Here is a 26,451-nt window from a genome sequence, read left to right as displayed (position 1 = left end):
AGTTTAAAGTAGATAGCAAGCTACCTACCTCAAGCTCTCCTTGACTCTCCACTGAGTATTAACTGACTGGGCCATTCAACATGCATGTACTTAGAGTGTGTATTAGGCAGGGTTCTCTAGAGGACCAGAATGGATAGAATGAAGTACACACACACACACACACACACATACATGTACACACACATATGGGATTCACTATAGTAGCTTACAGGTTGTGGTTCAGCAAGTCCAACAATGGCTGTCTATTAAGGGCAAGTCCAAAAATCCAATAGTTATTCAATCCATGAGACTGGATGTCTCAGCTGGTTCTCAGTATGTGATGGAATCCCAAGGAAGTAGTCTATAATGCCAGTGAAGGAATGGACTTGCCAGCTAGAGCAAGGGAACACAGACAAAATCTTCCTTTCTCAGTGCCCTTTATATAGGTTGCTGGCATAAGGTATGAACCAGGTTAAGGTGCATCTTCCCAGCTCAAAAGATTTGGCTTGAAAGTGGGGCTTTCCACTTCAAGCAATTTAAGAAAAAATCTTTCACAGGAGTCCATGGCCTCTTGGGTTTTAGTTAATTTCAGATGTGGTCAAGTGGACAATCAAGAATAGCTACTACAGAGCTGTGTCCAGCCTTTATCACCGGGGTTCAGGACCCCCAGAACAAGTTGGCAAACACTTTCAGTCAAGCTGAAAGGAGCCAGTAAGTGGTAGGAAATCCTGGAGACTCTGAAGCAGAAGGGACCTCTTCAGGATCCACCTCCCTGAAACCCACAGTCAGAGGAATAGCTGAGTGGCCCCCATCATTTTCTGCTGAGGCCTAGCCACCACCTCCCTTTGGTAGGGTGACATTGACAGCTCCACCAGCACCCACGGGGACCCCCTGAAGGTGCTTCCCCCATCTGCTGACAAAAGTTCTGCTGTAGCCCTTCGGATCCCTGTGCACACCTTCCATCTGCCAAACCATGTCATGATCAGCCAGGAGAGGCTTCCTGTTCCCACGGTGACATTCCCAAAAAGCTGCAGAAGTGATCACTCAGACAAGTTCCTCCATCCTGTCAATATTTTCAATAAACAGCCCTTTGCTTGAGTGCTCTCAGGAACATGATTAACATAATTCCCTTCCCTTCCTCAAAATGTGATGTTTACAAGGCTATTCTGGTGAGAGCTGAATACAGGCTGACGGGGGGGGGGGGGGGGGGGGGGCTATGCTGAATCCATATTCCTGTTTACTCTTAATATTCGCACTGCCAGGACAGGAGCTGCAGAGTCAGGAACACTTACCCTCGCTTCACCACTTCTTGGGGGCATTTTGTTGAGAAATGCAGATATTCCCTGGAGGGAAAGGAGCCTATAAAGTCTGGGGAACCCACAAGCTGAGCCAGCGTCTATGATGGGGACAGGCTATTTGTTTTCTAAATGTCAGTTCGTGTTTTACCTCTTCTGAGAAGCCCTCCCTGGCTCTTCCTTCCACTCTTTACCAGTGGAGTTGAGTCCTTCTCTGGATCCCATTAGAATTTTTATTTGTGTTATTCTGCTCATAATATCTTCAGATATAAATGGAGGGCTGGGGAGAGAGCTCAGGCAATAATGTGATTGCCTTGTATCATGGTTTGAATATGAAATCCTGTCCCCATAGGCTCATGTGTTTGAATGCTTGATCACTGTGATGCTCTGGAGCTTATGGAACCTGTAGGAGGTGAAGGCTTCCTGGAGGAAGTCTATCACTGGAGGCAGGGTTTGGGGTTTTATTGACCTGACTCACTTCCTGTGTCCTTTCTCTGCTTGCTGATCTCCTCTGCCTGACTGCCAGTGGCAGCCTCATGCTGCGACCACCTTGTCTCCTCCCTCCCCCACACCTCCCCCCCCCACCCGCATGAAGGCAAGGGCCCCTGTAGGCTCAGATGTGTAAATACTTAGTCCCGACTCGGTGGGACCACTTGCAAAGGATTAGGAGGTACACCCTTAGTGGAAGAGGCGTGTCACTAGGGTTGGCTTTGAGGTTTCAGAAGCTCACACTGTTCCCAGTGTGAATCTGCCTCTTGCTGATGGATCAAGATATGAGCTCTCCCCGGAGTTTCTGCTCTCATGCCTTTGATCCATCATGATGGACTCTAACCCTCTGAAACCTCAAGTCCAGTTAACTGCTTTCTTGTATAAGTTGCCTTGGTTGTGGTGTTTTATCACAGCAACAGAGAAGTCACTAAGACACCTGAAGCACTAGGACCTGAGGCCAATCTCCAGAATCCATATAACAATGAGCTGGGTGTGGTGGTCCACATTTGTCATCCCAACACAGGAAAGTGAAGTCGGGAGGATCCCTGGGAGTCACTGGCCAGTCAGACTAGCCTACTGAAAGAATTCCAAGCCAGAGAGAGACTCTTTGGGGGGGGGGGGGGGGGGGAAGAGTACATCAGATCTAAAGAATAACACCCCAGATTGTTCTCTGGCTGCCACACATATGTACACATGTAAGTATAGACACATTCTCACGAATGTGCCAGCACACACAATAACATTTACACTAAGTAAATATGCTAATCTACCTGCTTCTGATACTCACTTATTACCCATGGGCCAAGAACAAGTTATTGTAGTCCTAGCTTCCAACTGTGGTGGATACCTCTGAATGTCTGGTTTGGGTTACCAGTATCTGTTCTAGTATCTGTTTCCACCATGCTCCTTGGGCCTTCAACCTAGGCTGGGCCTAATGGCTTCTCTAAAACAGAGCACATCAACAATGAGCGGATTCCCTAGCTTAGTGTTTTGTGTTTCTCACCTATATGCTGTCCCTCGGAACCCTCCAAGGGAAAGCTGCCATCATCTTGGGTTAGCTTTGAGATGGTCACATAACAGGGCATCAGGTTGCTGTGAGCAAACAGACAGCACATAAGGTCTTGAAATGGTGTTCTAACCCAAAAGACCCAGCTGAGCAACCTGTGAGTGCCTAGGCAACAGATATAGCCCTCTGAGTCTGTCTCTTTATGTGATGTCTCAGCTTTCAGTGAAAATCACATCTTCTAGTGGAAACAAGACCTAACTTTTGGGACATTTCACTTGTCAGGGTAACTGCGTGTGTTGCGTATGGTTCCCTCCTGTGATGCCAGGCAGCGTTCACACACGTCCAACTCTTGGGCAATAAACAGAAACCTGAAGATGCAGGACTGCTGAGGTAGGATGTTGGTAAGGGACATGTGCTGAGTGCATCTTGAGCTTACAGTATTTTCAACCTATGGTGCATCTATCAAGATGTAACCCTATTGAAGTGAAGGAACAGTCAACTGAAATGCATGTGTTTCATGTACCTAAGCTTTGGAGCAATTTGTTACACAACTGTACTCTCTAAATGACGAGTGTTCATTGCTGCTCTGAATGCCTAGCTATGCAAGCTGCAGAGGCAGAACACACCAGCATCTTGAAACATAAATGAGATCATTTAAAAAAAATGATACCTGCTTCTAATTACTTTCAGGCGATATGATATGGCGAATTTGAGACTAATCTTGGCTGAATAACTCCATGTTTGAACACAAGTCTGTCACAGGTGGACCCATGGACCTCAGAATGTATATGTAACTTCTCCTAGTCTGAAAGGTAACTGTTGAATCCCAAACTTCAGCTTACTGTAAGAATTTCTCCAAGCTAATTTTAGCAAATATTCACTAAAGCAGGCATGGTAGCACAGGCATGCAATCCTAGAACTTGGAAGGCAGAAATCAGGATTGCTAGCTTGGGAGGCAGAAACAGGGTTGCTAGCTGTTTGTGGCAGTCAGAGCTACATAGCTAGATTCTGTCTCAGAGGGAAAGAAAGCAGTACTCACTAGTAACACTGAATTGCAGAGCCTCTTCAGAACTTCAGCTGTATAAAGGCCAATATCACCTCTGCCCTTGTGATTTCAGGGTGTGCAGTTTCAGGGCTTGCATGGTCTCCATGACCATATGTAATACATAAACTTCTGTGTCTGCTCCCTCCTTTGCACCCAACTCTCATAAGAAATTCAACTGTACAAAAACAAAATAGACAAAGCAAAATATCCTTCTTCTGTTTCCAATGGCTTTGACATAAGACACCTAGATGAAGCCATCAGTTCCCTGTCACTGAAATGCAGAGCTGAAAAGGGGGCCCCACTATAAATGGAAACTCTGTGAGACCAGAGTAGAGAGGGGTTTTAAGAATGAGCTGGTATTTGTCAAGACTCTAGAAAGCCATGGTTGGTAATGCAGGCCTATAATCCCAGCACTTTAGAGGCTGAGGCAGGAGGATCACAGGTTCTGGGTCAGCCTAAGCTACAGAGTTCCAGACCCAGCCAGGATAACACTTGGAAACCATGTTTTTAAAAAAGAAAAAAAAAGAGAGAGAAAGGAAGAAAGGAAGAAGCAAGGAGGAAGGGAGGGAAAGGAAGGGAGGAAGGAAGGAAGGAAGGAAGGAAAAGAAAGAAAGAAAGAAAGAAAGAAAGAAAGAAAGAAAGAAAGAAAGGAAGAAAGAAAGGAAGAAAGAAACAAAGAAAGAAAGAAAGGAACAAAGAAACAAAGAAAGAGAAAGAGAGAGGCAAGGAGGGAGGGAAAGGAAGGAAGGAAGGGAAGAAGAAAAAGAAAGATAGAAAGGAAGGATGGAAGGAAGGAAGAAAGAAAGAAAGAAAGAAAGAAAGAAAGAAAGAAAGAAAGAAAGGAAGGAAGGAAGGAAGAAAGAAAGAGGAAGGAAGGAAAGAGAGAGAGAGAAAGAAAGGCAGGAAGAAAGAAAGGCAGGAAGAAAGGAAAGAAGGAAGGAAGGAGGAAGGGAGGGAGGGAGAGGGAGGGAGGGAGGGAGGGAGGGAAGGAGGGAGGAAGAAGGTTTTTTTTGCTGGGCTAAATGATGCCCGTAATGCACTGAGGAAAGTCACAACAGTCTGAATTGCTGCAAAGAACAACTGACATCCAAATCTGTGGCTCAACCAACTGTACTACCTGGCTCAGTGGGAGACATGGATGCTACTGCTGTCCTAGAACAACAGGCATCACCTGTCCCAGGTTGTCACACACTTTCTTGTCACCTTTGATTTTAGTCTGTTGAATGTTATACCTAAGAAGTCTGACGACTTCATCTATGATAAAGAGATTAACCTTGGGAAAATGTTCTTGTCTGCTATATCCAAATGAGAAATGAGAGCCATTTCTACCCACATCTGAGCCAAATAAGCAAAGCACAGGGTCCTAAATGGATTAGTGCTTTTCCATAAAGTAGAAAGGCGATTACCCAGCATGCAGGACCTGGCCTGCCCTACATGTTAGCAGAGTGGCTTATCTGCCTTTTCACTAGCTGTCAGTGAAGTCCCTTTGATAGGAAGTCCTAGTGCAACTAGAAGCCTGTGTTCAAGAAAAGAGAGGTAAATGGGCTCTAGGTAGGTAGGTCAGCTGCAGAGACAGCTACCGCCTACTGGCTGGCCATAGCTTACTGCTACACTTGGACCACCTTGGTAACCTTAAGAAACCAATATCCTGACTCCTTCTGTGAGTAGCCATTGTCCAGTTAGGAGAATATTGAGTGGAGAGACCTCAGATATCTCCTATGAACTGAGGACCAACTATATAGGGTAGCAGAGGGTTGGAGAGAGAGCAGGAAACACCTTAATGCTCGAAAAGAAGAAGACTGGGGAGGAGGCACTGGGACTGTCTGCTAGTCATAGGAGTGTGGGGGGGCACAACACGGGGTCCCACTAGATTTCTGGAAAACCAGGGCAGTAGGCACAATGAAGCCAAATTTCTAAAATGGACTCACTCACTGGAAGTAATATTTACTCTTACACTGATGTCTTTTGTCCTGCTCTGTATAGCCCATGGGGAACTGGAAGGATCAGGCTTTGGTATTTGAAGGTAGGTCCAGCTCAGCTTTCATTCTCATGAGAAGAGCCTTAAGCGCATGCTCTGTGGGCTGCTGGCTCATCCCTGCCCAGGACTCTCCAACTCTCTGCACAAGCACCAAGTGTAAGACTTTATCTGAATCAAAGGTTGGTCCCTTTAGGAATGAGTGTCTATGCCTGCACAGAGCAGCAGACTCTAAAACCCCATCAACCCCTGAGAGAAGAGGGTGGGCAGGGACTAGTCCAGAAACAGGCTGGCAATCCCATCCTTCTCTGGCCATGAAACTTTAGATTATTGAACCTTTATCACCAACAAGTTTACAAGGATCACAGCTTGAGAAGAAAAGACAGGTGTTTATAGCTCTGGTCTCTCAAAACTCTAATTAAACCACATGGGAGGTTGTAAAGAGTAGAATGTAAGGGTAACTTTTATTTACCTGATGTGTCATCCTGGAGGCTTACTGTCTCCGTCTACTAACCTGCCTAGTCCTGGAAGCTTCTAGCCTCCATACAACCTAATCTGGGCATGGAATGTTTTCAGCCTCTGACACTTACTGCTGAAGAAGCTCACCCTGTCTAGCTCTTTCTGGCTGGTTCAAGTCAGCTGTTATGGCTCAAACTCCTCTCCAAGCTGCTTCTCCTGAACTGCTCTGCTTGGCTTTGTACTAATGTTGCCAATATGTTCTAATCTACTGATTCCCTCTCATTCTCCGGCTTGTTCTCTCTTCAGCTTGTCTCTGTTAAAAAAAAAAAAAAAAAAGAACAACAACAAAAAAAAACTCCCAGTAAACCTGCCTCCTGCCTCCTTCTTTTTATCTCTCTCCTCTTTTCTGTGTTCATCTGTCTTAAGTAGCTTCTTTTTCCTTTCTCATTTCATTAAAGTTGAGCATATTCTATTTTGTCAAATCTTTCTCTGGTTCATCACTATTTCAGCCACTCAATTAGACATCACTTTCAAACATGGGTGCTTTCTTTCTACCAAATAACTTTAACTTCCATCATTTGGGAGTAAAGGTGTATGCTAAATCTGTGTCTGTATTCCAACCAAAGGGATTAAAGGTGTGTGCTAAGAGCTGAGCCATACCACATCTAACAGGTTTTTTCAGTAAATAACACAATCTTGGGGTTCACAATGTGATTAAATATCCTGCAGCAGTAGAAAGCAGGAATCTATAGCACAAAAGGCAGAAAAGAAGAGAATATAATAGCAGTAGAGGAGAAACTTAAGGACTTTCTAGAAAACACAGGCCACATTGGGCATAGCTTGAACATAGACCAGAAAGTCTGCCTCCACAGTGACACACTTCCTTCAACAAGGCCACACCTACTCCAACAAGGGCCACTTCCTACGGCCAAGCATTCCAAACCTTGAGTCTATGGAGGGTCATACCTTTTCAAACTACCACACAGAGTGAGGTTCTAATCCAATAAGGTTACCAACTGAGGATGAGACACCAAGAGATGCATGTACTGGGGAAGGGGAATTGTGGTAGTTTGATAGGAATGGATGGCTCCCATAGATTCAGGTGTTTGAATGCTTGACCATAGGGAGTGGCACCATTAGGAGATGTGGCCCTGTTGGAGGAAGTGTGTCACTGTGGAGGTGGAAGTGGGCTTTTTGAGGTCTCCTATGTTCAAGCTATGTCCAGTGACACAGTGTCCTGCTGTTGCCTGTGAATCAAGATGTAAAACTCAATCTCTGTTCCATCTTCATCCCTGCACATTTTGTAGGCAGGACAAATTTTAGGTGGAAGGTTTTGGGGATTGTCCACACCCTCTGTCTACTGGAAGTCCTGCCTGGATTTAGGAGGTGGCCACTTCAGACTTCACATCTCCTGCTGCTCAGAGTTTCAGCTAGGGTCATCCCAATCCTCCCAGGAGCCTCCCCCACCCCAGGTATCAGGCTTATTCCAGTTTCTCTTCTCTTTCCCAGCCCTCTCTCTCCCAAAACTCTGCTCTCCCCATATCTGATCCCCATCACATTTCCTTCCCTGCCCCCTCTCACCTAGTTCTCTATCTCCATCCACTTCCAATGTCTATTTTATTTCCCCTTCTAAGTGAGATTCACGCATGCTCCCTTGGGCCCTCCTTGTTGCTTAACCTTTGGGTCTGTGACTTATAATATGGCTATCCTGTACTTTATGGCTAGTAGCCACTTATTAATGAGTACATACCATGCATGTCCTTTGGGGTCTTAGTTTCCTCACTCAGGATACTTTCTAGTTACATCCATTTGCCTGCAAATTTCATGATGTCTTTGTTTTTAATAGGTGAGTAGTATTCCATTGTGCAAATGTACCACATTTTCTTGAGATCCACCCCTTGAGAGAAGCCAACCCCTGACACTGTTAATGATATGTTTGTAGATAGTAACCTAGCATAACTGTCTCCTGAAAGGTTTCATCCAGTCACTGATGGAAACAGTTGCAGATACAGTCAAACATTAAGCAGAACTCAGAGAATCTTGTGGATGAGCCCAGGGAAGGGTTGAGAAAGCCTGGTGGATCAAGGATACCACAAGAAGACCTACAGAGCTAACTAACCTGGGCCTATATGGCCTTACAGACTAAACCACCAACCAAAGAGCAAGCTTGGGATGGACTTAGGCCCCCTACACATACATAGCAGATGTGCAGCTTAGTCTTCATGTGGGTCCCCCAACAATTGAAGTAGGGGGCTCTCTCTGACTCACACACTGTTGCCTGCCTTTGGATCCCTTTCTTCTAGCTGGGCTGCCATGTCTGGCCTCAGTGGGAGAGGATGTATTTAATCCTAATGAGACTTGATGTGCCAAGGTGGGTTCATCTGGGGGTAGGAGGAGACTCCCTTCTCTAAGAAGAAGGAGAGGATGGAATAGGAAAAGAGGGGTAGGACTGTGAGGAGAGGATGGAGGGGGCTGTGATCATATAAATGTGATATTGCATTTATATAATGTAAATAAATAAATATATTAGTGGGAAAAAATGTAGAAATCTTGGCTCCTGCAGCATCATGTCTGCCTTCCTGCTGTCATGCTTCCCACTATGATGATAATGAGCTAAACCCCTGAAGTTATAGGCCAGCCCCAATTAAATGGTTTCCTTTATAAGGCTTGCTGTGGTCATGGTCTCTTCACAGCCATGAAACCCTACACAAGACGCTCAATATCTCCATCTAACCTTAATTACAACCTTAAAAGCCTTGTCTTAAAACACACTCAAATTGGGAGTTAGAGGTTCAATATGCAAATTTACAAAAGGACACAATTTAGTTCATAGTTCTAGAAGGAGGCATGTGTATATGCACACGTGTGTATGTGTATTAAAGCATATGTGCTCAGTGTGTGAATGTGTATATTTTGGGCATGCATCTGGGTGTGTATATCTATGCATATATGCTCATCTGCCCTTCTGTGGACATTTTGTATTTTGTTTGCATATGTATATGTATGTAGCTTTTATGTTCTCTTATATACATGAAAATGTGCACATTTATGTTTTCTGTGCACTTACATTTATGAGAATGTGCATATTTGTCAGTTTGTACCTATAAGGACATATGTGGTTATATGCGCATGAGTGTGTATGAATGAGTCTATGAGCATGAACTTCAAGAATACTCATGCACATGTACATGTTTTTATGTTTGCTAGTGTTATATATGTTTGTAATTGTGCTTGTATCTGTTTGTATGTGCACATGCATGTGTGCAGGTGTGTACATACATGTGTTTTCAAGTGTGCATAGATATGTGGAGGCATGTGTGTGATAGAGTGTGCATGTGCACACATACATGTGTATTTGTATGTATGCATACGTATGTAAACACACATGCATAGATTAGGGTTTTGCATATATGTCTGTGCATGAGTTCATGCACAGACATATATGTGTGTGTGTGTGTGTGTGTGTATTTGTTTATGTGTATGTACTGGCACCTGTATGTTTCTATGTGCATAGGTATGTGCACATATGTACATATAAATGTCTGTTTCATGTGAACCTGAGCATATGTTGTTAACATATACATATATGCCTCTCTGTGTACATGCCAGCATTTGAATGAGTATTCATATGTGCTTGTGAGTGTGTGAATATGTGAGTTACAGCTATATATTATGCACAATGCTTTGGCTGTGAGCTATGTGTATAACTATGTGTCTGTGTGTTCCCATAGACATGGATATACACATGCACTTTATGCAGTCTGAGTGTAAAAGTAGTAGTTTCTAAGAAGCAGGACCAACTAACTCCTAGCAAACTGATGTGCAACACACTACACTTGATACTATTGGGAATGATGGAAGCTTAAGGATAACACAGGTCTTTCCTGGTACTGTTTTGAACCAACTGAGGACTATACAGATGCTAGCAGTTAGGCTTCAGAGTATGCAGTCAGAACCAGCAAGAGTGGCTCCTGAGCCAGAATTGTGGGCCAGATAGGAGCATGGGAAATCCCAGGTGAAGAGCACAGAGAATCTACACAAAGCATGTGCTTCCTCAAGAAACTCTCAAGGAGGGAAGTAAAGGGCAGGCTTCATACACATCCTCTAGCCTCCCTTGAGAAAGGAGCAAATGAGGATGGTAAGACTCTACCAAGAGCAGGGACTACTGCTTCCCCTGATGTGTACAGCCAGCCAGACACCCACCCTCTCTGCTTTTCTGTCTGTCTCTCTCTCTAAAACACACACACACACACACATGAGAGAGAGAGAGACAGAGACAGAGAGAAAGAGAAACAGAGAGAAAGAGAGTTAGTTCCAGGAGTGGGGACTATTGCTTCCCCTAATGTGTACAACTTCATTTTATGAACTACCGGCACATATCGTTTTTGCTTAGAGCATCCATCATCTTGAAAGCAGCTACACTGAGAAGCTGGTTTGTATGTCATCCTGCATCACCTCTACCTATGGTCTCCTCCAAGTGACTGGCGCAACCATTGGATAGGTGAACCTGGGATCTGCATGCAAAAGGTAAGGGTAGCAAGACTCTGACTGGTAGTGACTGGAAGCATCTGGGTCGTTGCCCCCACTGGCATGTGTGGCCCTTGTTCTAACCTCACCTGCCATAGAGGCAACCACATACCCTACAATCATTCAGTACAGCTCAGCAGAGACTCTGCCTTGCAGTGGGCAAAGTCCAGAATTTGGGACCAGTGTTCTTTGTCCCTACCTACTTTATGAGGTGCTAGTGAACTAGAAAGATCTCTAAGATCGCATCTGGCTAATCTGGCTATCATGGCTTATGATCAGCAGCCCCAGCCCTGGCACCCTCCCTCAGCTGCAGTGGCTTCCTCACGTAGACACCCTTAGAGCACGGAACACCAAGATTAATGAGCAATTAGTATAAAAATGTTGAAGAAATCTGAACTAATTAAATAGCAGATGGAGTTTTAAGGAAATCCTAACCAGGCTTCAGGCTTCAGGTTATTACAAACTCAGACTCATCCCTTGTTTGGGAGAATAATCTGAAAATGTAGTAGCTTTTTTATTTATCTTGTTTTTATGGGTGGGTGGTGTATGTGGAAGCCAGGAACTAATGGTGGGCTTTGTCCTTAACAGCCTGTCTCTACCTTTAGTTAGTTAGTTAGTTAGTTAGTTAGTTAGTAGTTGTAACAGTGCCTCTCACTGAATCCAAAAGCTGCTGATTTGGCTAAACTAGCTGGCCAGCAAGCCTCAGGGATCCTTCTGTCTCCATTCTCTCAAACCAAACACATGGGCAGCTGGAATTACAAGTACATGCTGCCACATCCAGCCTTTTTTACATGACTTCTGGGGACTGAACTCAGGCCCTCATACTTAGGCAGCAAGCATCTTACTGAGCTTTCGCCCAGCTCGGAAACCTCTTAAACAGGAAGAAACGCACACCTGGCCCTGCCTAGTGTTGAGTGGGACCAGCACAAGTGTGTCTTCTGGGATGACCTGGGATGACAATGGAAACCTATCTCCCCGTACATCCCATATACTTGTCCTTGCCTGGACTCTGAGGCCCACTAGATGAGTCTGGTCTCTTATTCTTCTCTCCAAAAGTCAAGTCAAGCTTGGAGCATCTCACTCATAAGCTCTGAAGCAGGTGGATTTTGCTATGTACTATAACTTTGAAACTTAAAGCTTGTGGCACTCATCTCTCAGGGAGCAGATGCAGGAAACTCGTGACTCCAAAGGCATTCTAGGCTACATAAGAAGCCTTGTATTCAAAAAAGAAAAGGGGAAAAAAAAACCCAACAACAACAACAACAAAAAAGTCCACCAATAAAGGTGTCAGCTAACTAGCCACTAGACTTTGAAGATAGTTCAGAGAGAGCGAGCCTTTTTCAGAAAGCCAGCAGGAAAAGTGAGCAGAGGTGGGGGAGGGAGGCAGAGTAGACCTGTCTCTTTCCCACAGTCACATGAGCGTGAGGGCCTTGGACTCTTCAGTCAGCAGCCCAGAGCTTTTACTTTCTCTCAACAACTGGAGCGCAGCCCCAGTTTGGGGACCCAAGGCTGTTGTTCCTATCACCATTGCCAATTTTCTGGCTTGTCTTGTACTAAAAGGCTTAGTGGGAGACCGCCAAACCTCCACTGGTGACCTTGCTATTGGCCACCAACGTCCAGGTTTCATCAACACAGGGAGGGTACCATGATATCCCCACTTTTACATGCTTCTGTTGTGTCATGGTCCAGACCTACCCCTAAATCTTACCAAATCTTACTAAATCTAACCCTAACCCTAACCCTAACCCTAACCCTAACCCTAACCCTAACCCTAACCCTAACCCTGACCCTAACCTTTACATTTATCCACATCCTTACCATTATCTTTACACTTACTCTTTTTTTTTTTTTTTAAAGATTTATTTATTATATGTAAGCACACTTCAGTTGTCTCAGACACTCCAGAAGAAGGAGTCAGATCTCAATACAGATGCTTATGAGCCACCATGTGGTTGCTGGGATTTGAACTCAGGACCTTCAGAAGAGCAGTCGGTGCTTTTAACCACTGAGCCATCTCTCCAGCCCTATCTTTACACTTACTCTTATCCCTACCCTTACCCCTACTCCTAGAGCTACACTTACACTTACAGTTACACTTACCCCTACAGAACATCCCAGGGTCTGTTAAGAGGAGTCTCCAAATACTCAAGGATTGTCATGTGAAAGATGTCTATGGATAACAAATAACAACTGGTTTTGCCTTGTGGCTTCAACAAGGCCTCTTGGTCCATCCAATCAAGGCATGCAGATTCAGCCACCTCAAGCCAACAGAGCTCCCTACACACAGGCCACCCCATCCCATCAAAGGTTCCAGGTGTCACTCCCAGCCATATAACCTCCGTAGCTTTGGGCATAGACTTTTCCCTTCTGTTTCCTCTTCTGCCGTGCAGGACAGATCTGGTGACAGTATGCTTAGTGTTTCAGGAGCCACCCTGTAGCTGTAGTGGTGACAGGTTGAGGAGCCCTGAGCTGGAAGCCAGGCTGCTCTTTGGTTTCCTCCTGCAGAGGCTCGCCCACGCCTCTGCAGATCGCTCTCCTGGCCCCTTCACTAGTTACCATGGGAAGATGAGAGCAGAGAGCTAAGCTCTGTAGGCAGGCGCTGTTATAGCAGCTTTGTGAGGTTCCAGTCCCCACAGAGGAGAGCTCAGCAGGATGGAGGCTGGCTCATTAACACAGAGCCTCTGGCCAGGTCTACTCACAGTCTCTCTGTACATGCCTTGGTGCCCCCAGGTTTCAGCTCCGTCATCACTCAGACATGACACCTGGGCAGATTCAAGAAGGTTGCTGTTCACACTTCTACTTTTTTCACTTACTTTTCATTTGTGTGTGCATGTGTATGTGAGCCCGTGCATGAGTATGTGTTTGTGGGCTGGGGATGCATGTATGTGAGTGTGTGTGAGCTAGAAAAGGACACTGGACATCTTCTTCAATCACTCTCAACCTTAGTCCCTTGAAATGGGGTATCTTGCTGAATGGAAGGCTCACCACTTCAGCAAGCTGGGTGACCAGCCAATACCAGGAATATTCCTGGCTCTGTCCCCCAGCATAGGGGTTTGCACGCATGCATAATCATACCCAGCTTTCTATGGAAATGCTGGAGATTTAAACGTGGGTCCTCAGGCTTGCACAGAAAGTGTTTTTACTCAGTGAGCCATTGCCCTACCTCCCATTCCCCATTTTCTCAATGCAAATCTCATTCCAGAAGATCTGAGGCTGAGTACCAGGTCCATGTGGGATAGGAAAGTGAGGAGTGTGGCAGAGGCAAACCCAGCTCAGCTCAGCCAAGGACAGCCGCAGCAGCAGCCTTCCCCAGGGGGCCTCTGCCAGGCACTGTACCTAAGTGACCTCAACAAACCAGGCAGTGATTTCTTCCAAAGTATGAGTAGGATGCCCATGTTGTGGAGGAATTAAAAGGAGGCTCCCACAAGTAAGAAATGAACCTCTGTTCATATAGCTGAGACCATTCTCTACCCCACTTCCTCAGGGTACACACAATTCGTGGATTGTGGTGTTACCCCAAGCTCAAGTCTCCATTTGGAAGTTCCATTTTTTTATCCTATACCAAACCTTCCTTTATGTTATGGCTTCTAATAGTGCAGGTCTAGGTCCCTGGAAACCAAAGGAAAGGGCCTCTGCAGATGGAATGGGGAAGAGTACTGTGGCCCAGGAGGTAACTGAGAGGCACAGAGTTCTTACAAGAGACTGGCAGGAGAGTGACACTGACCAGAAGAGGTCGTATGACCATAATGACAGAAATTGGAGGGATAGAGCTATAAGTCAAGATATGCTGGCAGCCACAAGATAATACAAGAGGTAAAGGGGTTCTAGTTCTGGCCTCCAGAAGTAGCAGAGAGTACATTGTTTCTATTTGCTATATTAAGATTGTAGCCAGAAAGATCCCAAACAATGGAGCCAACTGACCAAACCCAAGCTCAGCAGAGGACAGCAGCCACAGCAGCATCCTCTCCCCAGGGTGCGGCCCTGTCAGGCACTGTACCAAACTGCTTACAGGCACGGCCTCATTAAACCAGATGGTTTTCTGTCCTTGGCTGACCTTGCAAACACACACCTGTATTTTCTTCATGCAGATTCGCAGGATGAATAGTCACACTGTGGCCGAAGAAGAGGAGATGCACTCCAAATGTCCACTGCTGTGTCCCTGGTCCACCTCCACCCACTCCTTCCACTGAGACAACAGGAGCTGGAAACAGAAGGGAAGCCCAGGAATTACCAGCTTCAGCTGATTTCACAGCACATGGAATGAGTGAACTGTCTCCTCCCCCGTCAACCTGGCTGAGTATTCTGTTCCTGCCAGATGCTCACACAGAGGCAGAAATGCCAGTCTCTCCAGGACACCATGCTTCCCCAAAGCACCATGCCTCGTTCTGCTCTCTTTGCTTCTTTCACCTCCTAGACACACGGACAGCACGGCCCCACGGCCCCCCAGCTCCTATCACCACACACATCTTCAGTGCAGAAGTGGGATCCCCATGGCTGTGGCTCAGGGAAATGCAGGACTCAAATCTGTTTACTTGCCCCGTCTCTGTGCTTTCCTGGACTCAGCTCTGTGTTAGCCCAGTCTCCAAAGCTCCCTCTCTGCCCTGAAATGACAGACAACAAGCCAGCAGTCAGCCTAAGACACTTCTTGGGCCGTAAGCACCAAGCCCCACACTCTCAGAATGCAGGCTGACTCCAACAGACATAAAAGCAGCCTGGGTTTCTTTTTTTAATCTGTGAGAGCTCGGCAGATTCGCATTCTACCCACATCTAAGAGCAAGAGCTGGGCAGCTGCTCTCCACAGCGTGAAGCTGGCAGAGCCCAGACGCAGACGTGTGCAGCCCCAGGCGGATGTCCAACTGTCCACAGAGCTCAACTCCACAGAGACAGAGATGATGTTCCCAGCAGCCAAGCCTCTGCCCTCCTTCCGTGCATGAAGGATGCCACTCCTGTGGAGGCTCACAATCTCTCCTTCACAGCACCTGTCACACAGGGCGTGACTGATGTCCCCTGGCTTGTCTAAGAAGTACAGAAACATAAAATCCCCATTGTCTGATGGAATCTGTGGTTGCCAGCCAAAACATCAGAGATCGTTCTCAAAACATTTACTTCGGAGCTCTGCACCTATGTGCTAAACTTGGTACTCTGGAGAGTGACTGGTTTCCCTCTTGAATACCAGCAGCTCTAAGAGCCCATGGTAAAACACAGGGTTTGGCCTTTATCTCACAGAGCCTCATTTCTGTTTTAGACAATACCCCCAGGAATGTCTATTAGAGATTTGAAGCCTTTGTTGTTTGGAATTATTAAGAAAAAAACTGGTCCATTTCACTCCGTGTGGAGTAGGTAGCTGGTAATGGCTTGAAGGACACAAAGCCATGGGGGGGGGGGCGGTTACTGCTTAGACAAGCCAGGGGACATCTGTCACGCCCTGTGCCCTGCGTGACAGGTGCTGTGAGGGAGAGATTGTGAGCCTCCACAATGACAGCAGGGAGGGTCATCTAGAGGTCACTGGGCAAAACCTGCCTCTTCTAAAGAGCACACTTGGAAGGGACCTCAGGTCTCTGGTGTTTGACGGAGATTAAGTAGGGGGAGAGAGGAGGGAGGGAGGGAGGGAGGGAGGGAGAGAGGGAGATAAAGAAAGAGGGAGGGAGAGAAGGAGGGAGAGAAAGAGGGAGGGAGAGAAAGAAGGAGGGGGAGAGACAGGGAGGGAAGGAGGGAAGAAACAAGATGTGAGTGAGGAGATCAGCCTGGGAATACACCTAGGCACTAAGAACTGACTTGATGGCTCTTCCTAGCAGTGCCCACTGAGCTGGGACAGTTCAGCCTTGATGCTGGTTGGGCTCCTGAAGAATTAGCAAGCCCAACTCAGACTGTACCTGTAATCGAGGGTGGGTACAGATGGAAAAAACACTGTACTGAGTCCATACACATCTCAGAGCAGATTGGACTGGCCTGAGATGATTAACCAGGAAGCAGAAGTCCACATTCAAAAGCCAGCATCTTCACTGGTCTCCAAGTCAAAGACTATCAGTGGATGATTCTCAGACCCGGGTCCTACCATTATCTCCCCTATTTCCTCATTCCCCCTCTTAAATCTTCCTCTCCTTCCTCCTCTCCTTTCCTATTTTTTTAACTTGCCCTAGCCCCTCTTCTGCCTCAGAGTTCTCCTGCTGCCTCAGTGGCCTATGTGGGTCCTGGACCCTGGGATCCTCTCTGCATGAAGGTGAGGCTGATGTCAGCTTTTTGCTATCTGCTGTACATCGTGCCTGGAGGTCTCAGTTACATTTAGCTGGCTCAGGGACCTGAGTATGACCTCTAGGGCTGGCAGAACTATGTACCCCCATCATGTGGTGTGTGTGTGTGTGTGTGTGTGTGTGTGTGTGTGTGTGTGTGGTTTCGCTATCATTCAAACCTTCTTTCAAGCTCTTTTTGTTCACATACAACATTGAACCTACAGCACTGACAGGACCCAAGCTTTCTGCCCATGCAGCATAGACACTCCACGAATGAATGAACAAATAAGAATTCCCTAAGGAACTAGTCAGGAGGCAACTGGGAAGGCAAGGCTATGAAGGATGACAGTCGCTGCTCAATCCATGATTCACAAGTCTCCAGGAACAGAAGTATACTCACAACCCGCTCCCTACAAATACATGTACACACATAGCACAGACACGTACACAAAAATGAGACTGACCATGGGCAAGTGCAGACCTCCTTACCCTCCTCAGAGAAAAGGAAGCCCTTGCTGAAGACATTTCAGGATGGCAGGGCCCTGACTGCTAGCTCCCAGTGCAGCATGGGAGGAGGTGGATAGCCTGCTATGGTTTGAATGTGTCCATCTGTCCCACTTTCAAGGAGAAGCCTTCTCTGTTATAGTACTGTTGGGATGCAGCCTAAAGCAACTCAGGCTTTGTGTGTCACCAGCATGATGGCCACTGTGAGAAGGGCCTCACCTTCCTCATAGTTCCCAGCCTACAGAGCATGAGGTTCCTGTGTGAATCACCTATGTGTCCTGCAACGGCAGTGCTGACTGTGTGCTACTTTCTGGGAGGACCCAAGATGTCTGCCTTCCCACAATGCTTTGTTTCCTAGGAATGAAGATTCCCCAAGTCCTGCCCCACACCAAAGCAGCTGGGATCCGCATTGAATAGAAGAACATCTAGAATCTGTAGGTACATCAGGGTAAAGAAAATTTTAAGGCACCGTAAGTCCAGTGAAAACAGATCTGAGGTTAGGCAAGTTCATATCTGTAACTGGTTATTGCAGAGCAGAGAACAAATCCCCCCTAGCTGAGGGGGCAGGAGAGAAATGCATAAGTACGGACAACAAGTGTCTTTCTTTCCCAGAGAGAGGTACTTTGTGATGCCTCAGACAGATCAGGAAGTCCAGTGGTCAGAGACAGGCCAAGGAGAAGAGGGCAATGCTATGGCTGGGCAGAGCCTTGATCCTGAGTTAGAGGAGGAGCAGGAGCAGTGTGGCCTGTGTGAACAAGGTGGAGGGGGGCAGTATGCAGCACACTTGTGTGGTTGAAATACAAATGCCTTGTGAGTAACCCGCTATGGCACAGAGAGGGGGTATCACAAGACAATGTTGATCCCAAAAAGCTCAGGGAGGGACCCTGTCATAGTGTGAAATACTAGAGAGGGATGAGGAGCTGAGGTTGACTCAGAGGCTCCCTGGGAGCCTGGCAGGACTGAATGTGGGGCCTGGCCTGTTCATGTGGACCACATAGGAGTTGGTGGAGCCCTGTGAATAGAGCAGGAGGGCATCATGGAGGGAGTCAGAGACTGGTCCATCCATCCCACTTTCAAGTAGAAGCCTTCTCTGTTATAGTACTGTTGGGATGCCCAGAACAGGGCATTTACTGAAGTTATGGAGCACTGTTCACGAGCTTTAAGCACCAGGTAGAAGGATTCTAGCTGTATGATAAGAAAGAGTCCTTACCTGGAACAGTTTGGAGAACGCATAAAATGTGGTTCCTAAAGGATCACAAATGGATAAAATGGGGTTCCTAAAGTAAAACCTAAAGCCCAGGCCCTGGTTGTGGAAGACCTGAGGATGAGGTGTAGGTGCCGTGGGTAGTGGTCAAGGCCTGTTTATATTCTACTTCAGACTGGTGGAGAGGAGTTAGGCCTCCAGAAGCTGAATACAGAAGCAAGTACAACTGGGGAGAAAGCCAGGAATGATGCAGGCTGCAAGTTTTGAGTGGTCTATGAATCTCCACCAATGTGCAGCACAGAGGTCTTGAGGAGTAGTAGGTACAGCCTAGGAGCTCTGGAGAGAAATCAGAGCTCCAGGCAAAGATGGGACATCTACCAGGGAGAAGCCAAAACCACCCAGGGATTAGCACAGGAAGGAAGGGACAGGAACAGACTCTGAAGGTTAGAGGCACCAACGATGTAGGGTAGGCTGCTAAGAGTGGTACCAGAGAGGCCAGGAAGCTGGGACTCCCTCACCCAATCCTCTGAAGGCCATCTAGGGGAAAGCTCAATGAGTCTACAGCAAGCGATCTTGAACACTCCATTTTCTCTGCGCCACGGCAAGCCGGCCTCTTCTCAGTTCTCACAGTGTCCTACTTTTCAGAGGTGTGGGCTTGGAGGGAGACACCTGCAGAATCTGGAATGACTCAATGAATTAATATGCATGCTGCCCCTCTGGCCAGCAGCTGGGAGCCCCTCCCCAGCCAGAGACACTGGCCTCAGCTTAGACGGTGCATTCTCCAATGTAGGCAGTACAGCTGGCTGGAACAAGCCAAGCAACCAAGCATGCAGTCGACTATGCACACTGGTACCCAGGGCAGGCCATGAGTGGTACACCTTCTAGGACTTCAGATGCACAAGACATTTCCAGTCCGACCTCCTACTGTTTCTCCACAATACTGGAAATATATACATATGTGCATACCCACATGAGTGACTCATGTGTGCAAAAGTACATGTACTATGCATACCCCCAAATGTGTACAACCACATAAGGGCACATATGTGCACACATGTGCACATGTGTTTACATAAACGTACCCTACACACAATCCATGGATTCCCTCAGGGATAAAGTGTTCCTCTTCCCCTTACCTCCTTTGCAACTTAGAAAACCTTCTGGCCTCCTGCCTCCCCAGTGAGCACTCTCTGCACACAGGGACTTCCCAGCCCTGTCCTGCCTGCCATGGGCCGCTCTCCTGCCATCTGGTCACAGTGTCTGATAAGCATGGGCAGGCAGCCAACTTGGCCCCAGCTCTGCTTGTAGGCTGGACTGGCAGATAAATTGGTTGTGGAGGGGAGCAAGGGGGGAGTGGGGGCTATGGGGGGGCGTTCAGGCAGAGGAAGGATTTTAGATTCCCCCTCTGCTAAGCCATGCTCTGGCTTTCCAAGCTCATTGCAGTGCTGTGAAGCTGACAGAGTGCCAGCCGGGAGCAGGCAGATGGTGCTGGGCGGGTGTGGGCCAAGTGGGAATGGGCAAGGACCTTGTCAGAATAGACCTAGGGCAGCAGCCCCATCCCTACCCTACCCTTGCCCCCAACCCCAACCCCACCCCACCCCACCCCCGCCCCAAGGAAAGCTGTGGCCTGCTAACCGCACTACCTGTAAAGGATGCTTCAGTTCATTCAGGCTTATTCCTGTCCTGAGAGGCACTGACCTAAGACCTTGGGGTTGCTCAGGACAAGACTTGGTCGTGACCACACTGGGCAGGTGGCCCGATGTCAGCTCTTGCACAGAGCAGTTATGACACTAGTGTGACCTCTGAGATCTCTAGAGATAAACCTTGAAAAGCACAATATTTAGACATCAATACACACACTTTGCTGTGGCCAGTCATTACTAGAGGCTGCAGGGGTATCTTCTGGGAGGAAGACTGAAGACTCTATGACAGGGGTTCGCAATAACAGTGGCCCTGGTTACTTAAGTCAGTGTCTAGTACAGAGCACCTGCTTCTCACACCACAAGCTGAGGCCCACCATTCCCTGTTGATCATGTGAGCATTTTCTTGAAGTTCCCACAATGATTCAACCCCTGTAAGACAGGCAACGAACCTACATGGAGCCACCTGATGGTGGCTAGCCAGAACCCCCACATACAGAACAAGACCCAAAGAGTAAATGAGAAGACGGCTGTGCCCGCTGTGAACCAGTTTTCCTGATTTCTGTCTCTCCTGAGTTTGCTGCTTGGTCCAGAACAGCTGTGAACTGTGGGGCTGCTAGAGGCTGGGGTGGAGCATGATGAGGGATGGGTTCAAGGGTACTCTCATAGATAGGTCCACTCTGGCCTTCCTGTGCAGTCTGTGATATGTGCAGTCATAGCTACTTGGTCCAAGAAGGTAAATGGGAAGAAAAGCCCAGTAGAAGTCAGAGGAAATCAGCCTCAATCTATGCAGTGTTCTCTGTGTTGGGTTTGAACATGGCATTTGCCCATCCTGAAATCCCAGCTTCACTTGTCCTTAGCATGACACATGTAGAAGGTAGAAGCCTTCAAGGCCCTGAGCTGTCTAAATGCCAAATCATGCTTACAAATAGCAATACGAAGACACAGCAGTAGAAACATGCCCACTTAGACCCCCTTGGACTGACCTTGTCCCTTAGGTCTAAGTAGGCCTGGGGCAACCATTTGAAACCATCAAGAGGATGCTAAGATCAAAATACCTGCCCCCACTCTCCACCCCAGAACTTCTCTAGCAGCCCATGTTCATGGGGGAAACTAAGTGCTTTAAGGACACTGTTAATTACAGATCAAATTTATTCCAAAGAAAGCCAAGTGGACTTGTAACATTATCATTAGAAGAGCATGTGACTACCCTAATCTCAAGCTAAACGTGTCTATGAAAGTGGCCACTGTGGTTACTCTCTAGACATTCCTGTGTTAAGATCCTAATCCATGGATGACGGTATTCAGAGGAATAGGGTCAATATATATTAGGTCATTGTTAGAGCAAGACCTTTATGATGGGAATTAGTTTATTTATAAAGAAAGGAGGCCAAGAAAGCTCTCACCCCATCTAAACCACAAGAGCATGAGAGGACATCTATGAAGTATACGATGAATCTTCTCCAGAGTCTACCAGACCTCTACACTAAACTTCCTAGCCTCCAGAACCATGGAAAATAAACTTCTGCCACTTATAAACCACTTCACTTATGGTAATTTGTTATTGAAATCCACACAAAAATGGGACACGAATGGAGAAGTTTTAGGTGTTGCTGTAGCAGACACCTAAAACCATGGAGACAGCTTTGAAACTGGGTGATGGATATTGGGAGAATTTGGAGACGTTCAATGACAAATTCATGACTAGACCATTATTGGATGAGTCTGTGAGAGCTCAGGGGAGAAGGAGAGCCATAGAGAAAACCTTAGCCTCCTTTGAGAACATTTAAGTGGTTATTGGGGAGGGTAGAAGAAATAAAGGCAGTGAGGACATTCTGATGAGGAGTCAAGGAGAGGCTGCCAGCTAAGAGCATGCTCTTGAGTTGTTGATGGAGTGGCAAACACCCTGGTAGAACCATGTTGGTGGTTGTAGAAGGCATGACCCAAGACGGATTAAACTGAATATCTGGCTGAGAAAATAACCAGATGAAGTAGTTATTCTTTAGATTAAAATGGAGAACATGAAAAATGTTGTAAATATAAGAGTTGTACATCAAAAGGCAAGTAGAACTTACATTTTTTAATATTTCTCAACTTATCCATATTGGAAAATTTGAGAAATCCTGTTAAGGAGACAGCAGGAATAGATATGGCCAAGTGAGCACTTGACACGGAGATTAGTATGGCTTGCCCATCTAAATAGAAGCCAGAACCTGTCATCCAGAACCAATGGAAGAGAGACTCCCAAGGCATTTTGGAGCTCATCAAGTATGCACCATCAGAGTGGAAGGCCCAGGAACAGAGTAGAACAAATTGAAAGAAAGGTCACAGCTGCCCAAGGTTGTCACTTCCAGACTGTGACAAAATGTCTGGTGCTCCAGGCAGATGCAATGCTGACAGGCAGTTGTAGAAGTTGTGGCAAATAGTTTTTTCAGCAATGTTACAGAGGCCTGGAACTTCTCACTAGATTTCACAATGCCCCAGAGAGTCATGGAACCCAGAGAAGGAACCAGCACAGGGGTAGGGCCACTGCAGAAATTCCCCTAGGTCCACGTCTACGACAGCTACGAGAGACTGAACTGCTCAGGGCTGTATATGAAGAGCTGCCCTGTACCATGGTACCAGCACAGGGATGGAGCCACTGCAGAAAGTCCCTAGTCCATGACTACAACAGCTAGAAGAGACGGAACTGCTCAAGGCTGTATACGCAGAGCCACCCTGTACCTTGGTGTTCAATCCTCACATGGCAAAGCCAGAGGGATGGGCTACCCCAACACATGTACACACTATACATGAACACACACAAACACATGTGCACATACACAATCATATATACACACATGTGCATACATACATACATATATACACACAATCACATACACACACACATACACATACAGACTCTAAAGCACGGAGACCAAGAAGGCTATTTTTGATCTTTAACAACTGAAACCTTCCCTTTCCTCCCTCCCTCCTTCCCTTCCTTCCTCCCTTCTTCTCTCCTTCCCTTCCTCCCCCTCTCCCTTCCTCCCCCTCTCCCTCTCTCCTTTCCTTCCTTCCTTCCTTCCTTCCTTCCTTACTTACTTATTTACTCCTCCCCTTTGGGACAGGAATGTCTATCCTGTGTCTGCATCACCAATCTAACATGTTTGATGGTACCTACTCAAAGCTCAAGGAGAACTTCTCTTGGTATAAAATCTATCTTTGAATTTTCTCACTTGTGTATGATTAGGTGAGACTTGAAATTTGGGAAGTAATACTTTCCCCTGGAAAGTTAATATTTAGTTAATTATTAGTCAATATTTTGGAGTGATTGATATGGAATGCATTTCACCAGTGAGAAGAACAAGAGTTTGGTGGGAATATGAGTAGGATGCTATTTTTGAACATGCGCATGCACGCACATGCACACACACACACTTGCACACGCACACATGCGTGCACATGTCCACATGCCCTTCCATATTTTTTGTTTTGTTTTACTTTCTTCACTCACTTGGTCATTCTACCTTCTGCTGTGTGAGAACATGGTAACAAGAAGTCATCTTGGAAACAGAAAGCAGTAAGTCTGCCAGGTTGGCAACCTGAGTTTGAACTTCCCAGATGCTAACAACTGTGAGAAATGGATTCCAATTATTTACAAATTACTTTAAAATGTAGGTTATATTTTGTTAGAGCACCACAATTATCTAGGATGGTTAAATTTACACACACACACACATACATATATGTATATATACATGTGTGCATATGTATATATGTGTATGCGTATATATACACACACAAATATATACACACATAAATTTCACAGAATTTCCTTCAATTTATGGTATAATTTGAAAGTAAGATGTTTAACACCCAAAGGGAAAGGAAGTCGACAGCAGATATCATCCTTCTAAAAAGTCATAAAATCTGTTCATAGATCACCTACTTTCTCCCATTAAGAATGTACCTAAAACCAGCATGGCCTGGTAGTATGAAGAAGGTTGAAAGTTCAGGGTCTGCCTGAGTTGCAGAGTGTGAGGCCAGAGAGGACTTGGTGAAACCCTGTCCAGGTTTGGTTCCTTGCACCCGGGATCTGACATCCTCTCTGGCCTCCAAGAGAGCACGCACATGGCATACAAATGGATAAGCATGCATGCCCACCTCAGTTTAGCTACTTACACATTGCAGATAAAAGAAAAAGCTGGTATCTCAATGCTCAGTTAGTGTGCTTTCCTAGGACCTGAGTTCAAACCTGTACTTGGAGATTAGTTAACATCTGTAGTGCCTATTCCTGGTTGTCAACTTGACTGTATCTGAAATGAACTGCAATCCAGAATTGGAGGGCTCACCTGGCTCTAATCTGGAGGCTGAGAGATAACAAGTTTCCGACCTGAATCTTGGCATGGAGATCTTGAGGTGTAGTGGCTACAAATCCCAGAGGATTGAGATAGAAAGATCTACGAGTTCAATCGGGGTCACCTGGGGTTAAGGGTGTGGTAACACCTTTAACCTGGGCCACACCTTTTGCTGGAGACCTATATAAGGAAGAAGGAAAGCTCGCTTTTCTTCTTCAATTGCTTGCCTTGTGGGACTGAGCAACTGCTGGATCATCGGACTTCTATTCACAGCTGCTGCTGACCATTGTTGGAGTGGATTCTTGGGAGCTGAACCACAGACTGTAAGTCTGCAATAAATTCCTTACTACATCGAGACTATCATAACTTCTGTGACTCTAAAGAACCCTGACTAATACAACATCCCATAGTGATAGCATGGCAGGGGGCATGCTTCCCTGATCCATCTATAAGTGTCCTTGGGCCCACATAAGTACAGCCTCTGGGCCATATAAATGTCCCCTCATATGTAGATAAAGTCTCAACTATAAGTTAAAGTTAAATATAACCTCAGACCCCTGTAGATGTGGTCTTGGTCCATGTAAACATGACCTCAAGTGTATGTAGTATGTTCTATGGTGTACACAGATGCCTCCTTAGGTTCTAGAGTGCAGTTTCTGCCCCTTAATCTCTACTTAAGGATGCAATGTAATACCCTAATTTTGAGGACTTCCCACCCTAAGGGCAGGAGATTCTATGGAGAAAGGTTTTTCAAATTTGCCCAGATGTGCCATGTGAGGTCACTAGGTATTCAGATCGATAGGGAATAAACAAAAGACTGTCTGCATAAAGTCTTCACCACTCACAGATATACAGTTATCCAGAGCCAGGAACACTCTACAGTCATGTCTATAATGCTAGGTCAACCACAAGACTTCTCCAACAGACTATGACTCGATTCCTTTGTTTACCTGGTCAAAGAGACAGCAGGCATTAAGAGCCCCATTTCTCACCCAGAACTCAGCCCAGGAGACACAATGCAGCCATTTCTCTTCCATGGTGCTAGGAAGGCATCATGGTTCTTCCTTTCCTTGATGAGAAAGAAAGAAAGAGAGGAGGTAAGAGAAGAAGGGTTTGGGGGGAAATGGTGTGGCCTGCGGGCCACAAGCAGCCTCTAGTCTTCAATATCACCCAGCTCTTAGTGTGGCTACAAATAAAGAATTGCATTTTGAGCATATAAATACACGAAAACTTTCTTTGTCACACTAGGGAGGAGGTCAGATCAGCTCACTCCTTCTCCCATCCCCTCTGCAGCAGGGGGGGAATGCAACCTGAGCAGAGCATAAGAAAGACAGCAGACCCCACCGAAAGCAGAGGGAAAGCTGAACCGCCAACCAAGTTAGACACAGACCCCTTTCTCCTGAAAAATTCCTCAACCAACCACAAAAGACATCAGAGCTGACTCTTCGGGGAAGAGATGGGCGGACATCAGATGGTGTCACTGTCTCAAGAGTGTGGCACAGAAGTCTCCATGCACCTGGCATCTTGCAGTTCACACAAGCAGGGTGTGAAGGAGGGGGAACTAAGCAAGCCAACAACACCCATGTATGTCATCTGCTGTCTGCTGCCTCGTGTAGACAGGTGCTCCGGCTCCCTCTGCACACGGTGGCAATGCTCTGTGACACTGTGAAATTCTCTCCACCTGCTTCTGCCTCTCTGCCTCTCTGCCTCTCTGCCTCTCTGCCTCTCTCCCTCTCTCTCCCTCTCTCTCTCTCTCTC

General features: G+C 46.5%; 1 long non-coding RNA gene across 1 annotated transcript in view; it reads right to left on the bottom strand.

Moving 5' to 3' along the window:
* The window catches only part of LOC116080479, a 23,343-nt gene extending 8,375 nt beyond the window's left edge, over window positions 1-14,968 (bottom strand). Inside the window, exons 1-2 of the long non-coding RNA XR_004114453.1 lie at window positions 14,845-14,968; window positions 3,809-3,989 (exon numbers count right to left, since the gene is read on the bottom strand). This is a non-coding gene — a long non-coding RNA (uncharacterized LOC116080479). The remainder of the gene's footprint in view (window positions 1-3,808; window positions 3,990-14,844) is intronic.
* Between the last annotated feature and the right edge of the window lie 11,483 nt (window positions 14,969-26,451).

Source organism: Mastomys coucha, unplaced genomic scaffold, assembly GCF_008632895.1.
Source record: "Mastomys coucha isolate ucsf_1 unplaced genomic scaffold, UCSF_Mcou_1 pScaffold6, whole genome shotgun sequence".
NCBI lineage: Eukaryota > Metazoa > Chordata > Mammalia > Rodentia > Muridae > Mastomys > Mastomys coucha.
The sequence above is the reverse complement of the archived record's forward strand: the minus strand, read 5'-3'. Positions and strand labels throughout refer to the sequence as shown.